The sequence below is a fragment of the Monodelphis domestica genome, chromosome 6, assembly GCF_027887165.1.
Source record: "Monodelphis domestica isolate mMonDom1 chromosome 6, mMonDom1.pri, whole genome shotgun sequence".
Taxonomy (NCBI): domain Eukaryota; kingdom Metazoa; phylum Chordata; class Mammalia; order Didelphimorphia; family Didelphidae; genus Monodelphis; species Monodelphis domestica.
Window position 1 is genome coordinate 90,125,064 of NC_077232.1, and position 25,917 is coordinate 90,150,980.

Consider the following 25,917-nt stretch of genomic DNA (forward strand, 5'->3'; position numbering starts at 1 on the left):
TCCCAGGGTGACTACAAGGATTAAATAAAATATTTTCAGAGTGCTGAACCTAGTCCCTGGCACAGAATAGGTGCTTTAATAAATGCTTTTTATCCTTCCTTTCTCAAGTACAAACCTAAGACTAAGGATTTTAAATAGCCAACTCCTGTAGGTTTCAACTTCCTCTTTTTTTCCTTTCATTCTGATTTATGTTATCTCTCTTTGCTCTTGTGGTTATACTGTCAAACATGAAAATAAATTCTTTAGAACATCAATTTTACTCTACTAATCCTTCAAGTCTTACACATTTTCCATGAAACCGTTCCTACACTGTAACTCTCACTGATCTATTTCTGGCTCTACAATAGTACTGATTAGAATTGTTTTTAGATATTTTTTCACACCACCCCTCACAAGAAAAAAGGGGACGTTTGTGAGTACAACTGTTTGGGGGAGAAGGAAGCCTGATCCTTGCCCCAAAGATATAATGTAGAGAAGAACCTGAGAGAGGGGACCAACAGGATCCTGGGTCTGATTACTATGTACTATGCCCCTCTACATAGACATTCACTGAAGTTCTGTTCAGACAACCATCAGACTTCTGCAAAAAACTATGAGGTGAGCCATAGAAATGGAAAGAACCAAATGAGAAGCTGCTTCTCCAGATGTCAGGGTCCCTGAGGCAAAATCCTACTTACCATGCCCTAGTGACTACATTGACACATATCAAGGTTATGCCTTTTGGCACTTACTCTTTCTGCTTTCTCCATTAAACATGGCCTCTGTGTATATGTCTTGCCTAAGATCATATAGGATGTAGAAATGGAAAGGATTTTAAATATCATTGAATCTGATATGACTTCATTTTTAGAGGAAGAGATTGAGACTAATAATAATAGATAGCATTTATATACCTCCCAGGGACAATATTAAATACTTTTTAAGGAATGTTATTTTATTTTTCATGATTACATGTAAAAACAATTTTCATATTTATTTTTTATAATTTTAAGTTCCAAATCCCCTTTCCTCCACTCTCCACCTGGAAGGCAAACACTTTGATAATGGATTTTACAAGTGTACTCTTACAAAACATATCTCCATATTAACCATGTTGTGAGAGAGAACACAGAAAAAAGAAAAGAAAGAAAAATAAAATGAAAGAAAAGTTTTCTTCCATCTGTATTCAAACTTAATCTGTTATTTCTCTGGGGGTAGCTAGCATTTTCCATTATATGTTCTTCAGAATTGCCCTGGATCATTATATTGATCACAATAGCTAAGTGATTCACAGTTTATCATCATAAGATAGATGGATAGAAAGATAGAAAGATAGAAAGATAGATAGATAGATAGATAGATAGATAGATAGATAGATAGATAGATAGATAGATGGATGGATGGATGGATGATGGATAGATGGATGGATATGTGAAATTTAGATTACTCCACCCTACTTAGATCTTACTTTATGGAGATTAAATTGTAATCTCCTGATTGAACAATGAAGATACTTAGGTACTACTTTATAGTGAAGCTAGAACTTTAAGTCTGTTTTAAGATCTTAATACAAAAAGGTGTTAAGTAACTATATAAAGGTTAAATTAATCACAAAAAGGTTAAATAACTCAAAAGGTGAACTTAACAAAGAAGTGTTAAGTAACTCTAAAGATATAATCTAATCAAAAAAGATGAGAACTAAAGAAGGGCATTTAGAGGAGGAGACACAAGAGTAAAAGGGCTATATATTTGGCTCACTGGCTCTCTCAAGGGAAACCTTCTGGCTCTTTCCCTGGAGAGGTGGCTCTGGCTGGTCACTTCCTGGGAGCAGGCCTGGGCACCAGTTTGATCCCGGAACTCAAGCCTGGAGGAGCTCCCTCAGACAGCTTCCTTGAGATGGTCACATGGTGAGTGATAAGACTGACTCCCTTTTCCCTTGGCTCTCAGGGGAGGTCCCCTTGGCCAAGGCCTTGAACTCCTACCTGGCTCAGCCTGAGCTGGATCAGTTTAAATTAATTCTTCCCCCCCCCCTCTCTTTCTTAATTTCTTTCCTCTATATTAATTTAAATCACCATAAAGCTTCCAGGTGATTTGGGTATTTTATTATGGGATTTCCTTGGCTACTAAATTAATTTAGATTTTAAGTCACAACCCTAAAAATATTTTTAACAATTAGATAGATAGATAGATAGATAGATAGATAGATAGATAGGTGGGTGGGTAGGTAGGTAGGTAGGTAGGTAGGTAGGTAGGTAGGTAGATAGGTAGTTAGTTAGGTAGTTAGGTAGATAGGTGGATGGACAGACACATATATGGACACATACCTACATAGATACATAGTTAGGTATATAGATATTAGGTATTTTAAAATGTTTATCTTCTGTCTTAGAATCAACACTAAATATTGGATCTAAGGCAGAAGAACAGTAAGAGTTAGGTAACTGTGATTAAATGACTTGGCTAGGATTACATAGCTGAGGCCAGATTTGAATGTGAGTTTATCCTTTGGGCCACCTCGCTGCCCTGATCATCATGCAATATTGCTATTGTTGTGTATATTGTTCTGCTACTGCTCACTTAACTTTGCATCCGTTGATATAAGTCTTCCCAGGTTTTTCTGAACTATCCTGCTCATCATTTTTTATAGAACTCTAATACCCATCATGATTATATACCACAACTTGTTCAGCCAGTCCCCAATTAATGGACACCTTATTAATTTCTAATTCTTTGCCACCACAAAAAGAACAGTTATCAATTTTTTCATACATATAGGCCCTTTTCCCTTTTCTTTAATTTCCTTCGGATACAGTAGAGGCACTACAGGGTCAAAGAATATGCACAATTTTATAGCCCTGTGAGTATAGTTCCAAATTGTTCTACAAAATGGCTGGATCAGTTCATAACTCCACCAGTTGTGCATTAGTATCTCAATTTTTTCATATTCACTCAATTTTGTTTTCCTTTTCAGTCTTATTAGCTAATCTTACAGGTGTGAGATGGTACATCAGAATTGTTTTAATTTGCATTTCTCTAATTAATAGTGATTTAGAGCATTTTTCATACAACTGTAAATAGTTTTGATTTCTTCTTCTGAAAACTGCCTGTTCATATCCCTTGACCATTTGCTGGAGGATGACTAGTATTCTTATAGATCCTTATCAGTTTTTATAAGCCAAATCTCTAGTCAGTTGTGAAATGAAGCCTTTCTTAGAAGTTCAAAAAACATGCTGTAAAATTTTCCCCAGTTTCCACCTTTCCTTCTAGTCATGGCTAAAAGTTTTTAAAATATTCTCTCATTTGATCCTCACAATAACCCCGGAAGGTAGTTGCTATTATAATCCTTATTTTTCAGATGAAGAAGGCAGGCAAACAGAGTAAATAACTTGTTATAAGAAGCTCGGTTAATATCAGAGGTCAAATCTGAACTCTGGAATTCTTGGCCCAATCTGAATACACTATCTAATGTATCACCTAATTGCTTCTATACTGTGATAGACAGGTTAAGGTGTCACATATGTAGGTGCTTAATTAGTGTTCATTGATTGATATTGAACTTATTATGTTCAGCTACTATCTTTATAAACTCTGAATAAGAATTGCTTGAATATCAAAAAAAGTATTCAGATTATATGGTTTAATTGAGGTTTTTTGAATATTTAGAAATTTCAATTTAGATTGAAAAAAATTTATCTTAATTTGAGGAGGTTAAACTTGTGCAGTTCAGAATAGAATCCTTCTTGATCTCTCTGAAGACTCTGACACTTTCAATCTGTCTTTTCTTCTTGATAATCTCTTCAGTAGCTAGATGATACAGTGGATAAAATGCTGGACCTGGTGTCAGGAAAATTTAAGTTCAAATCCAGCCTCAGACACTTACTGTGTGATCCTCAGCAAGCCATTTAACCCTGTTGGACTCAGTTTCCTCATTGGTAAAAATAAGCTGGAGAAGAAAATGGAAAAATAGTATCTTTGTCAAAAAAAATTAGTCATGAATAATTGGACATGACTGAAATGACTGAACAATAATAACAAAGAAGGTTTCCATAACACTGTACCTGGTTTTCCTACATGCATGACAGTCCTTTCTCAGTCTCTTTTGTTAGATCTTTGTCCATGACATGTCCTTTTATGATGGGTGTCCCATTGGGCTCTATCCTGGGCCCTCTTTTCTCTCTATGTAATTTCACTTGGTTATCTTATAAGCATTTATGGATTCAAATATTATCTCAATACCAATGATTCTCAAGTCAGCCCAAACTACTTTCCTAACTTGTACTTTCACATCTGCTACTGACTCTTGGATATCTTAACCTGGATGTCCCATAGAAATTTTCAACTCAACAGATCCAAAATTAAACTCATTCTCTTTCCCCCAAAATCCTCTTTTCTTCTTACTTCCTACATTCCTGTTGGGAATACCATAATCCTCCTAGTCACTTAGGACAACAGTTAGCTATAATCTCAATTCCCCTCTCTCTCTTTCTCACTCCCCTTATCCATTCCATTGCTGGGTCCTGTCAATTTTGTCTTCATGAGATTTCTCTGATAGAAAGGGGGGGGAAGGGGGGAGAGGGATGGAGGGAGAGAGGAAAGAGAGAGAGAGACAAAGAAAGGGAGAGAAAGAGAGAGAAAGATACATATATAAATATATATGTATATATATAATATATATATATATATATATATATATATCCCTTTCCCTGCTCTGATGCTGTCAGGCACAGATCTCCAAAGTGGGGGTCTTTAAGATCAAATATAAAATATTTCATTTGGTTTTGTAAAACCTTTCATAATCTGGCCCCTTTCTAATTTTCCAAGCTTCTTACTCCTTATTCTTCTCTCTTCTTTCCATGTAATAATACATATAATATATAAAGTGCAATGATGTAATATACAATGTAATATATAGATATAGTATATAGTAATAAATTCTACATAGGTACAGTATATAATGATATGTAATTATATAAATATAAGGACAATATATACTATGCATAGATAAAATAAATATGGATATATGTGCTTGTATGTATATAGCATACATAGTTCTTGTGTTGTTCTCCCATTAGACTGAATTCTTTAAGACTAGGAACCACCTTTTGTCTTTTTTCTTATTCCAAGTGTGTAGCACAAAATCTGATACATAGACTTTAATAAATGCTTGTTGACTGGCTAAGTAACTTCTAAGCTACCTGAAAAAATATCAGTGGACATAGTTTGTGTGTAAGGGTGAAATGATTAGAAATAAGGGAATTTTAGGAGAGAAAAGACAAATAGAAAAATACATATTATAGAGGATGTAAAAACCATAAAAAGAAAATAGACTACAACTCAACAGGAGAGATATTTGCCAAAATTTGTAAGTTTCTTTAAGATGTTTTCCTACCCCATATTTCTTTCCCCCTCACCTTTTCCTTGATATCATTCAAAATCTTCCAGCAATCCTAATTTATAAGAAATACAAGATGTTAAAAATCACAGTATTTAGCATATCCATAAATTTTAACAGCTTTTGGTGCTTTGAATGTGAGATCTTTTTCCAAGAACTCAGGAGTGGACACATTATAGAAGAAACTGAATTTTTTCATAATTCCTTTTAGTATAAATGAAACTTAGAATAATGAATGAGTGAGTTGAAGAAGGATAAATGAATGAATGAATGAATGACAAAAGTATTAATTAAGCATTTAGTAAATAATAAGCACTGAGGATACAAATTCAAAGGCAAAGACTGGGACCTTACTTTTTTTACATTATTTAATTTATTTTTTTAAGAATATTTTCCATGGTTACATGATTCATGTTGTCTTCCTCCCCTCTCCTCTCCTGGAACTGACTAGCAATTCCACTGGTTTATACATGTCATGTTACTCAAAACCTATTTCCATATTATTTATATTTGTAACAGAGTAATTTTTAAAACCACAACCCCAAATCATATTCCCATATAACCAAGTGATAAATCAGGACCTTACTTTCTAACATTGGAGACAACACATATGGGATGCAGTTATCAGGGATGATAAGTACAGCATTAGGAGAGTATACTGACATATCTCTACCAGCAATAAGAGTTAATTTGATCATATTTCTGGAGACAGGAGGAAATTGGAATTAAGTAGAATAGCTCACAGGTTTTCCTTGTGAGTGAAACAAAGGATTCGGTCCTAAGGCCACAAAAATCCTCATCATTTCAAGAAACATTTGTTCATTTCATACTGCAGTATTCATGATAAATATTTATCAAGACAGCCATTCAAATAAATACCACTTATGCACCAATATCTTCTGCCAAAGATTAGCATGTAAGGAAATTTCTTCAGAAAACTCCATAAGACCCCCCAAGTTAATTCAAAGGTAAGAATTACAAACAATATTTTTGAAAATATGTATTGAGAATAAGGAATTAAAGATCCCAAACACAGATATCTCAAATATATATATAATCAATATTTTCTTCAAAAAAGGAGTCAGGAGGCACTAGTCACAGTGACCACTGAACAACATTCCCTCAATATAATTGATTATAGTTTAACAAACAGGAAATGACTCATCACTTATGTGGGAGTCATTTGTGAATCAGCTCTCCATTTACAGTCAGACTACTGATTTATAAAAGAAAGATCAAAATTAGTAAAAAAGAGAGAGACTAAAAATGAGAAAAAATAGCATATAATTAAAGCAAGTCCAACAATCTATTTAAACAAGCCATTGAAAAAGAAAATTGAATATGAATGGAAGAAAGGAAATTAGTACAATAATTAACTATGATTTTTACCAGTAACTCCTATGATGATATCAAAAGTGCATAAAACATGTGTTGGTTAGTTAACATAACTAATTTTGTAATTGTAAAAATATGGCAACCACATCAAGTGCAATACAAGTATATTTTTAATTAAAAGATATTTTATTTTTCTCAATTACATTTAATATTAATGTTCAACATACATTTTCAAAAATTATAAGACCCAGATTTCCCTCCCCACTCTTGGAGTTGGTAAGAAATTTGATCTGGGTCATACATAGATGATCTTGCAAAACATATTTCCACATCATTCTTGCAAGAGCACACTCATACAAAACCAAAACTCTAAAATAACACTGTAAATATGAGGACGTGAAAGATAGTATGCTTTGATCCACATTCAATTCCAACAGTTCTTTCTCTGGAGTATGGAGAGCATTCCCCATCATAAATTAGCAATACGAGTTTGGAATGTTTTCCTTTTCAGTCTTTTTTATATCTATTCCTTCTTTTCTATTCTTATGCTAATACTCTAGTCCAGCATTGGTGAAGTATTGGCACACATGCCAAGCAGGCATGGGGGTTGGGGGGAACTGCTCTGATCCCCCTCTTCCCAGTGCCTGAGGACATTCTTTGCACACCCTGCCCTTTTGTCCAACCACCCAAATCAAGCACCTCCTCCCTCTGCGCTCTGAGGTAAAGCAGGGGGCTCACAGGTAGCTTGAAATTGCAGTTTGGGTACTTTAACATGAAAACCTTCACCAACACTGCCCTAGTCCATCTATTTCCTCACATTTGGACTACTATTACAATTGAAATTAAGGTAAACTGAGATATAAAGTTCTAAGAGCATTCAATTTATTGGCAAGGCTAGCAATTACCAATAAAATGGTTCTTATAAGACTAAAAGACCCCAAGGCAGAGCTTATTAGCCTTTCATAAAGCTTTGGGAAATATCAGAGAAAAGGTACAGGAAGCATCACAGATGGAAAGCAATAAGACTGGTTAGAAAGTCTTTAGTATCATAGTTCATGGAAGAATATAGTTGATTGGAAGTCTGAAATGTGGAGCTAGCATTAAGCCCTCCTTCCATCTAATTGCCATGAAAAGCTCATTTCTGGTGTCCGTCTGCATTGCTAGTTAGTGTCACAATGACAACAGATCAGATTTTATTGAAGGATAGACAGCCAGTGTAGCAGAAATAACAGACCAGACTCCCTGGCATCTACCTCTATCCTTCAAGGATAACAGATTTCTTCCATTTGTACAAGGATAGATAATGGTGCCTAGATAACAGTTTTCTTTCAACTAAAGTGATTTATAGGGAATCGTCTTTTAAACAACTCAGAGGGGGAAAGTTGTGAATTTCTGGATTAATTGAGAAACAAAGAAACATGGCACAGGCAGTTACAGAATAGAATGGAATCAAATATAAAATCACCATTTGATTTTCTCACTAGTCTACAAGAGGAAGGTAATAACTAAGGTAAACTTAAGTTACAGACTTATTTTATTTAGTTATTTTAATATCTCAGAAGGTGCCCTTGTAGCACAAAGTTTGTTCATTTATTATTTCTCATTCTCAATATGTGCTTGGCCCATCTCCTTTTCCAATCTTGCCAGTTTTCATGTATATGTATTATTTCCTACACTATACCCTTTTAGATAGAGGATGTGTTTTATCCATATTTGTGCTTCTATTCTGTCACAACATTCAATGATTTTTTAAATTTGGGGGTTTTGTGATAATACCTGTTCCCAGCTAACTACCCTATTGATGAACCAAATCAGTAAAGCCTGAATGAATAATAATGGCTTCTTTTGTTTCTTGTTCCAGGGGTTGACAACACTTTTCAGGAGAATTGACCACAGGAGTTTTTATAATCACTACCAAAGAACTGTTGGTCACAGAACCAGAATAGTATGATGATCAGAGAAAAAGATTCAGTGACCTCCATAATGTGCATAGAGCCAAGTAATTGTTATTTACATTCAACTTCTACATTGGTCTTTCATTTAGAAGAGAAGATAAAAGGACTCAGAAACTATCTCTCCACTCTCCAGGTTATTAAGGAGAATGAACTGTTCTTTTAAAAAAAAAGACATCAGTGTAAAAATAAAGAGGGTCAAGGATCTGAAAAAGCAAAAGTTAATTCTGAATCATATCAGGACATTGGAGGGAGAATGTGATGCAAACAAAAAATGAAAGAAGCACTGAACAACCAAAGATAAGTAATAAATAGAAGGAAATAATCCAGCTGTATTATTGAAGAAGAAAGCTGTTGTCTTCAGCTATCTGTCTTCTACAGAATGATGAAGAGAATCTGTCAACTTAAAGGTCATCCACAAAGAGTCAAGGGAAGAAGAAATGAGCAGTGGTAGTTGATGACTCCGTGCAGAGTGGGCACTGAGGCAGCTGGATGATATAAGTCTAGAATTTTGGACTTAAAATTATAAAAGTCTGCCTCATCTACTTACTAATTGGGTTTCCAAAGGAATGTAATTCAAAATCAGCCTCAATTTCTTCATCTGTAAAAAGGGGGGGAATAATAGCACTTAATCTTGTAGGATTTTTGTGATGATCTAGTGACATAACATGTGTAAAAGCAAGCCTTATGAAAATGCCAACTATTATTAGCATGGATAGTTGTAAACTGCTGATAGAAATAGAGAATTCTACTATATTCCTGGGTCAAGTATCCAGGATAGTGACAAAGAACTTTTCAAGTACCATTAAACCTCATCACAAAATTATTCACTTCTAGTGATTCATGAGAACACAAATAATACTGCCAGAAAGACTCTAGAAAGTACTTGTGTTGTGAAATCCTGGGAAATAAATACTTAGCAGACAAGTGTTATTTTCAACACAACTACCCATCAGAAACAAGAACTTTGGAAGAGAAAGGCATATTTAGGAAATGAACGGCTATTTTAAAAATGATATATGAGTTCTCTCTATATTTTAGATATGAGACCTCTATCCAAGAGACTTTCTATAAAAAAAAATTCCATATTTTCTATTTCCTTCTAATCTTGGCAACATTTGTTTTATTTGTGTAAAAACTTTCAATTTAATATACTCCAAAAATTTCTATTTATCTCATGATATACTCCATCTCTTGATGACTCATAAATTCCTCTCCTGTCTATAAATCTGATAGGTAATATATTCTTTGTTCTAATTTTCTTATGATATCTCCTTTTATATCTGGATTATGTATCCATTTTGACCTTATTTTAATAAATGGTGTAAGATATTGGTCTGTACCTAGTTTCCAAGCAATTTTTGAGCTGTCACAATAATTTTTACCAAATGATGATCTCCAAAACACAGACCTATGCTTTTGTCAAATTCATGGTTATTATAATCTTTTACTACTATTTGTTGTTTGTATATCCTGTTCCACTGATCTACCTTTCCATTTCTTAGCCAATACCAGATAGTTTTGATAATACTGCTTTATAATACAATTTTAAAATCTAATGTTGCTGGACTTCCTTCCTTTATAATTTTTATTAATTTTTATATTCTTGGTTTTTTTTTTGTTCTTCCAAATGAATTCTGTTATTATTTTTTTCTAGCTCAATAAAATAATTGTTTGGTAATTTATAAGTAGATTGGTTTGGGTAAGATTGCCATTTTAATTATACTGACTCTGACCATCCATGAACAATTAATATTTCTCCAATTATTTAGATCAGATGTTATTTGTGTAAAAGGTGTTTTATAATTATGTTCATGTACTTCCTGGGTTTGTTTTGGCAGTTATGCTCCCAGGAATTTAATCTATCTGTGATTATTTGAAAATGGATTATCTCTATCTCCTCTTACAGGACTTTGTTAGAAATATATGAAAATGCTGGTGATTTATGTAGGTTTATTTTATATTCTGCTACTTTGCTAAAATTATTTAGTTTCAACTAACTTTTTCATGAAATATCTAGTATTTTCCAGAATGCCATCAAGTTTTTTGCAAAGAGAGATAGTTTTATCCCTTTTTGTCAAGGAGAACTTTGTCAAATTTATAAAAATAAGAGCCTTCACCAAACTGATAAATGGGCTAGATATATGAACAGACAATTTTCAGATGAAGAAATCAAAGCAATATATATGTGTATGAAAAAAATGCTCTAAATCACTACTTATTAGAGAAATGCAAACAAAGAGAACTCTGAAATATCATTTCACATCCATCTGACTGGCTAAAATGACAAAAGGGCAAAATGACAACTACTGGAGAAGCTATGGGAAAATGTGGACAACAACACATTGTTGGTGAAGCTGTGAACTTATTAAATCATTTTGGAGAGGAATTTGAAATTAAACCCAGAGAGTTATAAAACCATGTATACCCTTAGATGCAGTGTTGCTGATATATTTTCCAAGGAGATCAGGAAAAAAAGGAAATGAACCCTTATATCTCAAAATATTTAAAGTAGTTTTCTTTGTGGTAGGAAAGAATTGGAAATTGAGGGGATGTCAATCAATTGGGGAATGGCTTAGCAAATTGCAGTATATATGATTGTGATGAAGTACTACTGTGCCTTAAGAAACAATGAGCAGGCTAATTTAAGAAAAATCAGAACTAAATATATGAGATAATGAGCAGCAAATTAAGTAGAGCCAAGAGAACATCATATACATTTACAGATTTAATATTTGAAAAATAAATTGTGATGTTATTTCTATAAAATGAACTGAAAATGGAAATGTGAAAGATATTTATATATAATGTATATATACATATATATGTGTGTGTCTTCTGAATGACACCTTCTACAATGCAAAGAGGGAAGTGGCTGAGATAATTGTAAATAAATTCTATTAATATTTTTAATTAACAACTTCAAGAAAAGAAAATTATATATGGGAATGCAATTAAATTTCTAAATTCTAGCTTAAAATATTAGAATGCCTGGCTCCTGATCAGGGATGAAGTATATCTGAAAAGGTCTGTTAAGATTATATTGATAGGGTAAACTTGAAAAAAATAGATTATACTGGAGTGGTAGGAGTGGTCTCATAAATCTAATCAACCTAATAATAGAATAACACAGAATCAAGTTCATATCTGAATAAGATTTTCCTCTACAACACAGGTACCTATCCTTGAAGACCTCTGGTGAGGGAAAAACTGATTACTTCCAGAAGCTGTCCATTCCACTTTGGGAATAGCTTTAATTGTAAGGAAGTTTTTCCTTATATCTGCTTCTTTGTAACTTCTAACCCTTGCTCCAATTTCTGTCCTCTGAGGCCACACAGAGCTCATATAATCACTTCTTCCACATGACAGTCCTACAAATACTACAAAACACCTGCTTAAGAATTGATTCAGTATGGCATATTTTTCTTGTTTGATCAAGGTATTCTTTGTTTCTTACACTGTAAGGAAAGAAACAGAGCAGATGCAGTAACAAGTACCAGAGCCAATCCCTGAGCTGGGCAGAATTTTAATATTCAGAGATTTTTAACTGACTTGGAATGAAAAAAGAAAACCATGAACCAAACGAAGTTAAAATAAAATGCTGAGTATAAGGTTGTGTTGAGTATGGTTATAGTTGGGAAATTCTTGAAATAAGTGATCTCAACAGAATGTGGTTATGGCAAGTTGAAGGGGGGTGTTAAATTTCTTCTTGCAAAGAAAAAAATTCAAAACCTTTCAAGGTTACAGTGATTAGACTGCCCATTAATTTGCAGAACTAAAAAGCTATCTATAAAAACAATAAAATAAGATAGATGTAGGGTTGTGATATCTTTCTCAGTCCCCCACACACTTATACACTAAGCCTTCTCTCCACCAAAGTACAATATATCTACATATGAAATACACATGGGAGACTATCAATCCTGAAAAAAAAAATGGGGGAATTTTGAATTCTTCAACCTCAACATGAGTTGACAGTGTGAAATGACAGCCAAAAATCTAAGGTAATTTAGGCTGGCTTCATGGTGTTCAGAATTAAAAAGGTAAAAAAAAAAATTGTTCTACTTTGTGCTGGTCAGATCCTATCTGGGATATCCTAGTCAGTTAAAGTCTTCATATTTGAGGAAATACATTGATGACCTGGAATGAATCAGAAGATGATAACTAAGATGGTGAAGGGCTCTATTATCAAGCCATATGAGAATTTATTAAATGACCCTTAGGTAGGCTTCAAAAGAGAACATATGCAAACTAAAAGGAATAAATTTCTTGTGGAAGAAATCTCAAATGGTGTTCAGGCAAACAAGAGATAGTTCTATGGATACAGTTCTTCCAAATGCCTTTGAAATTATAGAATCATAGAATTTTGCAGCTGAAAGGGACCTCCCAGTATACTATAGAGTCGACTTTCTATTTGCTTTCCAAACTGATTTCACATTCTTTCCCCCTGATGTATCACACCTATAAACAAATCTCGTCCACTTCCTAATCTCTGTACGTGAAATTCTACTTCCTGCATCCATGACTTACCTTATTCCTGGAATGCCCACCTCTCCTCATCCCTACCTCTTGACATCTCTAACTTCTTTCAGGTCTTATCTCATGGGCTGTTTCTTATACAAAGACTTTCATAATCACCCCAAGAGTTAATGGTGCCTCTTCTCAAATGCAACTTTTGAAATGCTTTGCATTTAGTTTAGTTTTTTTTTTTTGCAAAAGTCTTATATTATCTTAGTGTACTATATAATCTCCTTAGTGTACTATAAGCTCCTTGAAGGCAAGAAATGTTGTGGTCTTTGTACTCCAAAGCCTTTCACAATGTCTTGCACATAAATGCTTGTTTAATTGAATTGAACTTCAAAAGCAACTAGTATTTCAGCAATTGTGGTTTGGGAATATTAAGAGTAAACTTTTCTTAACTTTTTTTGTGCTCTAAAGGTAAAGTGGCTCATGTTCAGTAGTTCAAGCCTTCTCATTACAAATTGCAAAATCATAAATCATAAGAAAGGCATTAGTACCTCTAGGAAGTCTGAAACGATTTCTTTTTCTTCCTTTGGACATGCTAACTTGTCAGCATTTTTACAGAAGCCAAAGAATAAGGGAAGGAATAGACTTCAAAGTAATCAACTTTCTGCTCTCTGCTTTGATTTGAATGGGCTTGCTTTCTCTCCTCCAATTTTTACCTTGAATTTCAAGTGGTTTTCAAGAACTTAAATGCATGCATCTTCTCATGGAGAAAGGCTCACTAGAATCACTCTCAGCCATCACCCTCTACTTACTTCCACTAATCTGTGGTTATTGAGACTTATATAGAATTGGTCTATATTCCACTGAAGAAATGAAAAGAGAACCAAAAAGCAATTCTACAGGCATGAGGCTGTGTCTGTCTGGCACAAAGTGGAGCCACAGTTGTTACTCAATTGAAAGGGTCAGTTGGGACAACTAGATCTGATTTTGTGAAACACGGAGCCTGAATGTCCTAGTCTACTTAAAACATTAGATTTTTAAAGCTAGAAGGGACTTCAGAGACTATTAGGACCAAAAGGGAGCTGAAGAACAGATCCCCTCTAAACCATCCCCCACAAGTGATGCCTTGTTTGCTATGACTAATTTTCCATTCTTCTTTAAGAAACTTCTCATCCCATGACAATATGAAACAATAAGACCAAACTTCAGTTCATTTAGTCCAAGTTGATGACCTCTTAAACAATCCTAATGAAACATCAAAGAAATGTAGAGGTAACATAGTATAATACAGTCCTCAAATCTGAATAGATTCTGTGTGCTATTTCTTTAGGAACTGGTGCCATTTTTGAGGCATTGTGGTTAATGGAAAGAACTCTGGATTGGGAATAAATAGTGGGTTTGAAAATTGACTCAAAGACAGTGTGGTACAGAAGAAAGAGGAAAGCTAAGTGGTAGAATAGATAGAAGACCTGGCCTGGAATCAGGAATCCAGATTAAACACTAGCTATGTGACTTTGAATAATTCATTTAACCCCATTTGCCTCCTCATCTGTAAAATAAGCTGGAAAAGGAAATGAAAAACCACTCCAACATCTTTGCCAAGAAGATTCCAAATGGTGTCACAAAGAGTCAGACATAACTGAAATGATTGAACAACATCATAAAGAAAAGAGCATTGATTCTGGGGTCAGAGGACCTATGCTCTGATCCTACCTCTTACACTGAATGCCTATATTGTCTTGGAGAAGTCACTTACATTCATTGGACCACAGTTATCTTATTTGTAAAATGAAGATACTGAACTAATATGAAGGTTCTTAAACCTGACATCCATAGAGGGACCTCTGAATATATTTCAGGAGATCCACTGAACTTGGGTGGAGAAAAAATTATATCTTTATGTAATTTTATTTTTACCAGTTTCTAACTCAAAACATACTATTTTCTTCCACTACTTAAAAAAATATAAAATTCTGAGAAGGAATTCAAAGGCTTCCTCAAACTGCCAAAGGAGTCCATGATCCAAAAAAGTTAAGAACTCCCAAACTAGATTTGGAGGTCCCTTCTTTCTCTAGAGCTATGATCCTTCTCATGTAATTCTGAGTATGTTTCAACATTTAACTTTCCTCTTCTGTAAAACCGGGAATAAAAAGTCCCTTTCTCACTTTCTCTACAGGGTAGCTATTAGGATGGAATAAGAAAATGGATGTGTGAATGCTTCATAAACTTGTAAAATATCCATCATCGCCACTGTCTCTGCACAGGAACCTTGGATTATACCCCAAGAACTACCCTCAGTTCTAAATAGTGAGCTTTCACCTAATTTTCCTTGAAATCAAGCTCCCTGGTACTTTTTAACAGTTTCTAAACCATGCTGAGATCTCTACAGGCATCAATTCTACATCATCCCTTCAAGAACCCTGGACTCTGTCCTTGGGACTGTCCTGGGCTCTAACAGACAAACTGTCACCTTAACTTGGCTAAACCATGTTTCCATGATATTTCCTAGCTATCTTAACATCATGCCACTTGAGTATGCTTTTTCTTCTTATTCCTATTCCCTTCCTTTTCTGGTTCTTCTTTGTGTATTATCTGTCCCCAGCTCTCTGTATGTAAACAATTGCCTTAACTATTTTATTTGTGTCCCCAGTGCTTTGTAAAATGCTTGATGTAAGTACTTAATAAATGCTTTCTAGTCTAGCTAAAGTATTAGAACAGTTGTGTGGTGGGATTCTTATCATCAATGATTTCTATTTTCACTTCTTCACAAACATTTGTCAATTTCTCAAGCTGGTTTAACAAAACTAAGAAAAAGTATGCAAAAATATATAGGCTGGGAAAAGGAAGTTATATTTGTAAAGAGAGCAGGAAAGAATAAAGCATAGGATTTAGGAAGGTAACTTACTGAGTAAATGTCACATCCAAAGCTACCACCATTTGACATTTTGTCACACCTCACCTGCCCTCTGAAAATGTCAAAGGCAAAGGTCTTTTCAGTCTGGGATCCTTAGGTGAAGAGACTTAGAGAAGCACAGTCATAAGTCAATTCTTCATTTTCCTAAGGTATTAGAAATTCATCTATCCTCCACTCTGACCAGGGGATTTGAAAATTCCCAAACTAATAGAAGCAATAATCATAGTGACCATTCATATTGCTAGAGAATTTTAAGGTTTGCTAAATACTTTTCCGAAAACATCTCTAGGGGTAAGTAGTGTAAGGAGTGCTGCCTATATTGTAACAATGGGGAAATTGAGGCTAGATTGGCTAAGTGACTCAAATAATGTCACGTGGCAGAGTTGCATCTCCCAAACCTAGGCTTTTAATTCCCTTTTTAGCACTCTTGCTACAAATTATGTGATTTTAAAAATAAAATCCACTTATTTCCCATTTAATAATGACATGATCATTTTATGGTTTTTTGATGTTACTTTAGTCATTTAAAATCTAAAGAATAATTCTTCCTCTAAGTAAGAACATTGATCAGGTTTATAACATTGGCATATAGAAAATCTCATCTGCCAAGAACACACTCTTTGCTCCAAACACACTGGACCATTCATTCCCCTCCAAATGAAACCCTTAATTTTCTGAATCTAAGCTTTAGCTTATGGACTTTTTTTGTTTATAATACTGTCCCCTTTCTCTCACATCATTAATATCATACCCACCCTTTAAGGCTACTTTTGTGGGGCCAATCCAACAAAGAGTAACACTTTCTTCTTTCAATCTTGGGGCACCGCGTTTGTATTTTTCTAATACATTTCTTGTTTACTTGGTTTCTGAGAATCTAGAACTACAATTCCATTCATGTGGGGAAGTTCAGGTGTAGAAACTCTCTTCTTTGTAACTCTTCTGTAATTTATAGTATTAGAAAGCTGACTGGGAGGCATTGTGGTATATTTTGCTTATGGCGATTAAGCCAGACCAGCAGGACTTGAACCTGGGGCTCTGTCCACTCTTCTAGGATCATTGCCTCTGTTGTCATACTGAAGTTTGTTTTATAATCATCATTTCTGTCTGTTTCATGCTTCCTCTACTAGTTTCAGTGATGATACGAGGAATTTATATTCACATAGCATTTGTTTTTGTTTTTAGGACAGAAATAGAATTAGGGTTGAGCTCCAATGGCTGGGAGGAGTCATGGGTAACCTACATAAGGGATGTTGAACAAAGAACAAAGCAGGTTGAACAAAAATAAGAGATAAGCAAGATCCTGTAGATACAGATGAGTTCCCTATTTGATGAGACAGAAACTTACATCCTAAGAATTTTATAGAACAACAAATCTTTGAGTATTTATTAAGTATTTTTCATGTCCCAAGCACTGTGCTATGGTGCTCAGGATACACAGAAAGACCAAAAACATGCTCTTGAAGTCTATATTTTCTATTTTTTAATTGATTTTTTTCCAAAAAATGTTTCTTTATTTCCCCTAAAATAGGATTGGAAAGGAATAGGGAAGGCTTCATGGAGAATGTAGCATTTGAACTAGGGTTCAATCATTTGAGTATTCTTCCCAGTGTTAAATGTAAATCTGTATCTTCAGGTCCTAACCATCCTTTCATAGAATAAAAGAATATCAGAAAGAGGGATCTTAGCACATGAAATTTTATAACTGGAAGGGATCCACTTTAATTTAAAATGCATTTATTCAACTAATCTACTGTATATAAAGCTCTTTGCTAAAGTACTGAAAAGACAGAGACAAAAAAAAATTCATTGAACAGCATTGCCCTAAAGGAATAACATTCTAGTGGAAGAATGTAATGAAGGAGAGGGGGAAATCTTAAGACACAGAATATTCTGGAAACAACTTTAGTAATCCTGTCGTACAATGTCTTAATTTTACAGATGAAAAAATTAAAGCCTGGTGAGAAGTCAACTGCATAAGTTGTTATAACCAAGTAACCAAGCTAAAAATTGAGCCCAGGTCTCTTAATCAAAGTCCTTTGGTCTTAGTACCCCATTACACTTCCTCCTTCATTTAGTTCAAAATGAAAAGCAAATTTTAGGCTATTTTTTTTTGTTTATGCAATTGGGCTTTTGGATATATTCTGATAAACAAAGAAAAAATAAAACTCAAAAAACTCACCTCAGATAAGAAAAGATAGGGACAATGACTCATCCTGGAAATGATATAGAACTCTCTGCAATTAGTAACCATTAAGGTTTATCATTTATCAACATAATCTTGGTACTTAATTATTAATTAATTAATAATCAAGGGCTAATTTACTAACTAGTCATTGCACTATTGGCAAAGTGGTCTAAATCATTAGCCTTGGAGGTAGCTAATGTTTGGCGAAGCATGATCTGTTTTCAAAGCTTGCTACAAGTGGTAAGGAGGAAATTTACTCAGGATATATATGGTTGCTGTATCAGAAAATGAGCTAAAATAATTACTTTCAGATTTAAAAAAAAATATGTTTTCCTCTCAAGTCAACACTATTCAAGACCAAAGGAATTTTTCTATTGGCTTCATAAGTGACTAATAACAATGTTCACAATGAAAATATCATCTCCCTTTTATCTACAACATTCTATTATCTTTCTTTTTCCACGTTGAAAATTTCTCTGCCAGACAGAAGAAAGATTCTTTTATAATCTTCCTATTCTGCCATAATATATGTTCAACAATGGTTTTATAATCATGATGTGGATTTTTTCGGAAATGTGAACATGTATTTACCTAATATGGTTCTTGCCTTATTTAGGATCTCCCTACCTAAATTGTAAGCTCTTTGAGTTCAGAAGTCATGTCCCAAACTTCTTGACTTTCTGTACCCTAGAATTCCTAGCATAAGACTGGGCACATGAGGGGCAGCAAAGTGGTTCAGTAGATAAAGTGCTGGACTTAGACTTAGAAGGATCTGGCTTCCAATTTGACCTGAGAAACTTCCTAGTTGTTTAACCCTAGTAAAGAGACTGAACCCTAATTTGCTTAGCTCTTACCTTTCTGACAGAATTGTTACTAAAACAGAAAATAAGGGCTTAATAAAAGAGTAAGAACATAGTTGTCCATTCAAAATACTTGTCTAATGTCTATATGCTCTTCCCCCATCCAATTGGCTCAACATTTGTTCTATAATTGAATTACTCAAAATCAGGTGACCTTTTTTGAAGAACATTTTCTATTGTACCTGTCAAATTTTGCCAGTATAGTCTCATGAAGTCCATAACTATTCCTTTGATTTATATGTATATTCAATCTAATCAATAATTCTTGAAATCTCCCTGGGTAAGAGAATGGTTCAGGACTCAACCATCTGTGAGTATTCACATATACATTAAGAGTCTGTGTGCCCTAACACAAAGCATGGCCAAGCTCTTCCCTTTATCTTTGGGACTCTGTAGAAATATTTAGGGAGGGTTCTAGATGTAACACTAAAAGGGGATTTTGGAAAGAATCCAACCTGCCTATTTTACATATGAGGAAACTGACTTGGAAAAATCAGAGTGATTTTCCTAAGGTAATAGAGTTAAGAAAAATGGGGTTTCAAGTCAGTTTTGACTCCAATCTAATGTTCTTTCTAATGTACCATACAATATCATTTCATCCAGTTCCTTCATTTTATTGATTAGAAAATGGAGTCACAAAAAATAAAAGATATTCACCCATCCTCCTTCAGGGAGCAAGCCAGAGAATGAGAAACCTATCCCAAGTCATGCCACATCTCAAGAATTATTGTTTTTCCTCCTTGCATTTTATCTATTACTTCTAAGAATTGAAAAAAAAACTCAAAGATCAGCAGCACCAAAATTTCAAATATAATTAAAATCTTCTTGGTGAGTAAACATTTCCCATTATAACATATTCCATGCTGATGCAGTTTTATTTAGTTTTTCATGGAAAAATAAAATATTACTGAGCTCTCACTTCCTTTAGCTGAAGTCCTCCAAGGGACAGTGACATTTCTTTTTTCCCACCAGAAGCCCTTGCTAGTCATTTTGTTCTTATCATCTCAGCAAGACATTTTACATTTTTCTTATTCTGTTATTTTTCTCCCTCAGGAAGAATAGTACAGAGTCCCCATACTATCATAGGACATAGTAAAGAATACTAGATTTGAAGCTGAAAAAATGATGTTCGAGGTGGCTTTAATATTTACTAACTCTGTGACCTTCAACAGTAGTTTTCTCAACAGTAGTTTTGTCAGTTTCCAAATGGAGATAATAATCACTGGGTCTTAGAAGTGGAAGGGCCCCTAGCAGCCATCCAATCATGTCCATCAATGGGGCATGGCTAAACAAATTGTGGTATGTCACTGTAATGGAATACTGTTGTGCCCTAAGAAATGATGAACACATTGATTACAGAAGAAATCTAGAAAAATTTACCTGAACTGACTCAAAGTGAATTAAGTAGATCTAGAAGAACATTGTACACAGTAAGAGCAATGATCAACTGTGAATGACTTGGCTCTTCTCAGCAATAGATGATCCAAGACAATCCTGAAGGACTCTTAACACCTCCAGAGTAAGAATTGATGAAGTCTAAATACATTCCAAAACATACCATATTTTGCTTTCTCCATTTTTTTTTGTTTGTAGTCTCCTCCACGAAATGACCAATATGGAAGAATGTTTTACATGATTACAATGTAAAATTCATATCAGATTCCTTGTTGTCCCAAGGAGGAGGAAGTAGAGGAAGGGAGAGAATTTGGAACTGAAAAAAAATTTTTTTAAGAATTTTTAAAATTGGTTTTACATGTAATTGGGGAGAAAGAAACTATTTTTAAAAAGAGAGAAGTCATCCAGTATAATACTGGACCATAATATCACCAATAAATAGTTTATTCCACCACAGATTTAAAACTAGAAGAGAACTTAGAGGTCATCTAATCAGACTCTATTATTTTACTAATGAAGAAGCAGAAGTCCAGAGAGGTTAAGTGCTTTACCCAAGGACACACAGATAGTAACCTGAGCTAAGGTCTTCAGATTCCAAATCTATCCACCTTTCCTTTGTACTATACTGCTTCCTACTTGGGTCACTCCATTCACAGACCTTCTCAATGCTCTGAGGCACCCATTCCATTATTAAGTGGTTTCAATGGTTACATATCAGCACACCAAAAAGAATGCTTACCAATGCTTTATGATTTCTAACCACCAGTTGAGTTCTGTCTTTTGGGGCCAATGGAGCAATTAAAATAATTCCAGTCCTGTCTTCCTTATAGAGTTATTATAAGAATCCAATAGAGTGTCAGGTGTGGAAATTCTTAATTATAGTAAAGAACTAGATGCTTCAATACTTCAAAGATTTGTGGTTCCATTGAGATGTGCCTACACTATTTCAACGATATCTAAAGTTACTCCCTCTACACCTCATAAAAAGTATTCATGAATTACTGTAACCAAAATAAAAGAATAAATTCAAGCCATCAACAGCCTACAAATTATTCATTCATTCATTCAAAATACTCCAGATGTCTAATAATGAAAACTATAGCTACTCTGAATTTCTACCTCCCATCCAACACATTGGCAAAGATGACAAATAAAGAAAAATAACAAATGTTGGTAAGAATGTGACAAAACTGGCACATTCCTGAACTCTTGGGAGAGCTATGGGGTGGTCCAGCCATTTTGGGAAGAAAGATGTTTAGAATCTGACATCTAAGGGACATCAGAATCTATCTAATCCAAGATTATCTTACAGATAGGGAAACTGAAATAAGGAAGTGAAGTGGCTTGCCTAAAGGTCATATAGCAAGTAAAAAGATGAGGACTAGCCTTTTGATTTGCATTGCAGTGCTTTTTTCACCAGACCAAGAAGTCTTAACCTTGTGTGAGATAGGGACTCCTCTGACTGCCTAATAAAGGCCATGGACCTTTTCTCAGAATTATGTATAAGATTAAATACAGATGATTACAAAAAAATTCAATTATAATGAAGTGTAATTATCAAATTTAAAAAAAATCATGAACTACAGGTTAAGAGTTGTTGCTTTATACTCTATGACCTCAGTGTACCAGTAATAAATGAAGAAATATATGAATAGATGTGTGGACAGAAAAATTAATTAATAGATGATAGGTAAAAATAGGAAAAAAGGGAACAAGTATTTATTCCACATCCTGAAAATTGGGTTCAAAAATTCAGGAAGCACATTTCAGCTCCTTATGAGTTTTATAGGGCTCATCAATAAACTTTGGAAACCTTTTCTTCAGGGAATCTAATTCCTGGGTAGTAAACTGTCTATGAACCTTTGAATATAACACACAAGCTGTCCTAGATATCTTGGTAACATCTTTGAGTGGAAAATTTTTCTCATCTTCACTATTTGCCTTAGTGTCCTTGTCATTGTCATTGCCCTGTGCACTGGATTTTGCTTTTTCTTTACAAATATTATTTCTTCTGATCCTCACAAAAACTCTGAAAGGTATGTGCTAGAGGAGATGTGGGATTATTATTTCCATTTTACAGTTGAGGAAACTGAAATAAGTAGAGGGTAAATGATTTGCCAGGGTCACACAGCTAGGACATATCTGAGACCACTTTTGAACTCAGATCTTCCTCACTCTAGGATCAGCACTCTATCCACTACTACCTAGCTTTCTGAAAAAAAGTAAATAGTGGACAAGAAATGAACAAACATATGACTAGGAAAATAAGTGGATTAAATAGAAGTACATGAATAGATAGATCAATGAATAAACAAATAGCCACATAGGCAAGCAACAATAAACAAAAGCATACCATAGTCATAAGATCTAGAAAGACTATTCACCATATATTATGTCATGGACAGTTTGGGCTATGAAGTGAAACCTATGAACCCTTTGTAAGAATAATGTATTTGAATGTGGAATATAAAATAATGTGGAAAATAAAATTTTAAAAAAGATTACAAAGGAAACTGGTCATATTGAAATATCTGTTGTGAAGGAGTACCTTAAATTAACATATCAGATTAAGATTCCTTGTATTCAAGTCTATAAGTGTCCTAAGTAAGCAGAATTAGTATTTGAATTCAAGTTTTCTTATGCCAAGTGCAGCATTCTTCCTACTATGGCACCCTATACATGTAATTGTTCATTCATTTCAGAGGTATCTGACTCTCCATAACCCCATTTGGACTCTTATTGGCAAAGACATTGGAGAGGGTTACCATCTCCTTCCCAAGATCTTTTTACAGATGAGGTGAACAGGGTCAAGTGTCTTGCTTGGGGTTGTACTACTACGAAATGCTGGGGCCAGATTTGAACTTAGGTCTTCCTGTCTTCAGATCTGAAGCTCCATCCACTATTTCACCTCACTGCTACACTGAGCAATAAAAAAGCATAGAGCTGCTCTTGCTTTGAGTAAGAAGTCTAATTAACCTATAGATTCTGATGAATAAAAAGCCTCCTGGGTAAATGTTAATAGATTTCTGAAACTATATTCTAAAGGCAAAAAATTATGATCACTTCATCATTAAACGTCATCTAACTGGGAATACAAAATCACTTCCTATCTTCTAAGGACTGTTATAGCCACATGGAGGTCTTTGATGTTCCTTCTTCTGCCTTTTTTCTGCTACTCAACTTTTCTCTCTTCTGACTCCCAGCCTAGGTAAATTAGACCACTACTCCTTACATGAAGTAAAAATATAGGGTTCCACGACTCAACTTAAGCAATTACTGGCAGAAAAGCTCAGGATACATTAATTATGTCTAGTCAGAATTGTCAAGCAAACAAATAAATTGGACACTGTTGCCTGTTCCAGTGTCACAAGAAAGAAAAATAGCAAGAAAGGGAATTGTCAGACATTCCAAGGCTGTGATAACTCATTCTCTCTGTAACGAGATCTAAAAATGGCGCCCATTTAATAGAGTGGGATGGTGTTCTTATGAGCAATGGAACACATTCCCAGAAAATGACCCATTTTCCCCCAGCAACTAGTGAGAAGGAAGTAAACTTTGAGGAGAAAGCATCAGGAGAGCCTCAAAATGATAGAGTTCAGGGGAAGATAATAGGACATGGTGGAAAAAATATTGAATGTAGCACCAAAAGTCCAAGTGTTTCCATGATTCTGAGACTTCTCAGATGGGTGAACTATGGGTAGAAGACTTTACCTCTTATGGTTTCAATTTCTTCATCAGTAAAATAGAAAGAATGATTCTTATACGTATGACCTTTTTCACAGGTTGTGAGAAAAGTGCTTTTAAAAAGTGAATTGCATCATGATGTACAGGAATTATTATATGTTAATGTATATATGATCTATATTATATTACCTGCCATCTTGATGTAGGGAGAGGAGGGGAATTTGGGGGGGGGGGGAATAAGACAGATTTTTGGACATAGCTAATGTGAGAATTTGTTTCTCTTGGATAAGTGTATTTATTATAATTTATTACATATTTATTAAAAACGACAGCTATGTATTATATTATTATGTTACAATTATATTGTTACATACAAAAAAGATAACCAGAAAAGTGAAATGTTAATAATAATGAAAAATATTCATATAACATTTATATATACATGCCAGGCCCTGGGTTAAGCTCCTTACTATTTTCTCATTTGGGTCTCACAATATCCCTGGGAGATAGATGCTATTATTGTTGCTATTTTACAGATGAGGAAAGTGAGGCAAAGTTAAATGATTTGCCAAAAGTCACACAGCTAGCAAGTATCTGAAGCCAAATCTGAACTCAAATCTTCCTGACTCCAGGCTCAGCACTCTATCCCCTTTCCCACCCACATACCCTAAGAAAAGAATCTCATTTCTTTTCTGATAAGAATAATAATAATAGAGGTCCTGCTTCTGGTTTCTAGGATGGTAGAATAAAAAATGCTTGGAGCTAATCAAACATCCCCCATAGCTGTAATCAATATATTTGTGTGTCAAAGACATTGAGAAGAAGAGCAAAAGGTAGAAAATAAAATAGTATTTCTGAGGTAAGTGCAACTCATCTTCAAAATATCATAGTCTTGGGCATCTAGGTGGCTCAGATCTACAGACAGGAGTCCTGGGTTCAAATCTGGATTCAGGCACTTCCTAGCAATGTGACCCTATGCAAGTCACTTAACCTCAGTTATCTAGCCCTTACCTCTCTTTTGCCTTGGAACTTATACTTAATATTGATTCTAAGACAGAAGATGAGGGTTTAAAAAAAATCACAATCCCATTGGAGGACTCTTGGAATGTGATGTTGTTTGGTCACCCCAAGTTCTTTATTTGAATGTGCCCAACAAATGAAAGGCATTGTAACTCCTTATTCAACCAATTACATACAATTTGTACATTTTCCCCATAAATTTTTCAAAACTGTAATATCTAAAATATTTTTCCTGGTATATGTATATCTTCCTACTGGTACTGTTCAATCCTTCCATGCTATTTCCTTTGCAATGTAGTAGAAAGAGTATTGGATTTTAAATTTAAAAAAAAATCTAGTCTCAAGTCCTCCTCAAGCAGCTAAGTGACCTTGGGCAAGTCATTAACCTTTGGGGGCCTCAATTATCCTCATTTATATGCAGAAAGAGGATAGGTTAGAGGATTTTTAAGGTATTGTCCAATTCCAAAACACTATGATCTTGGGTCCAGGGAGCTGTTCCTTTGAAGGTGAATTGGTAAAATTAAGAGAACAAATGAAATAAGGCATATTTTTCATGTATGACAAAATGTTTCCCTTCATATTTTTGTCACTTAGTGGTCTAGTGAGTAATCAGTTAAACAGGACACTACTGAGAGTGGCAGAATTTATTCCTAATATAATCTGTCCTTGTGCACACCTTGACTAGTAAAAAAGGCCAGCGATTTGGGGAGAGGGGAATTACTGCTGATCTGGTC

The 25,917-nt window shown here is 34.5% G+C and overlaps 1 protein-coding gene across 1 annotated transcript in view; it reads right to left on the minus strand.

Moving 5' to 3' along the window:
- The window catches only part of STK32B (serine/threonine kinase 32B), a 384,972-nt gene that overhangs the window by 261,079 nt on the left and 97,976 nt on the right, over positions 1–25,917 (minus strand). The gene's annotated exons all lie outside the window — the stretch shown is intronic.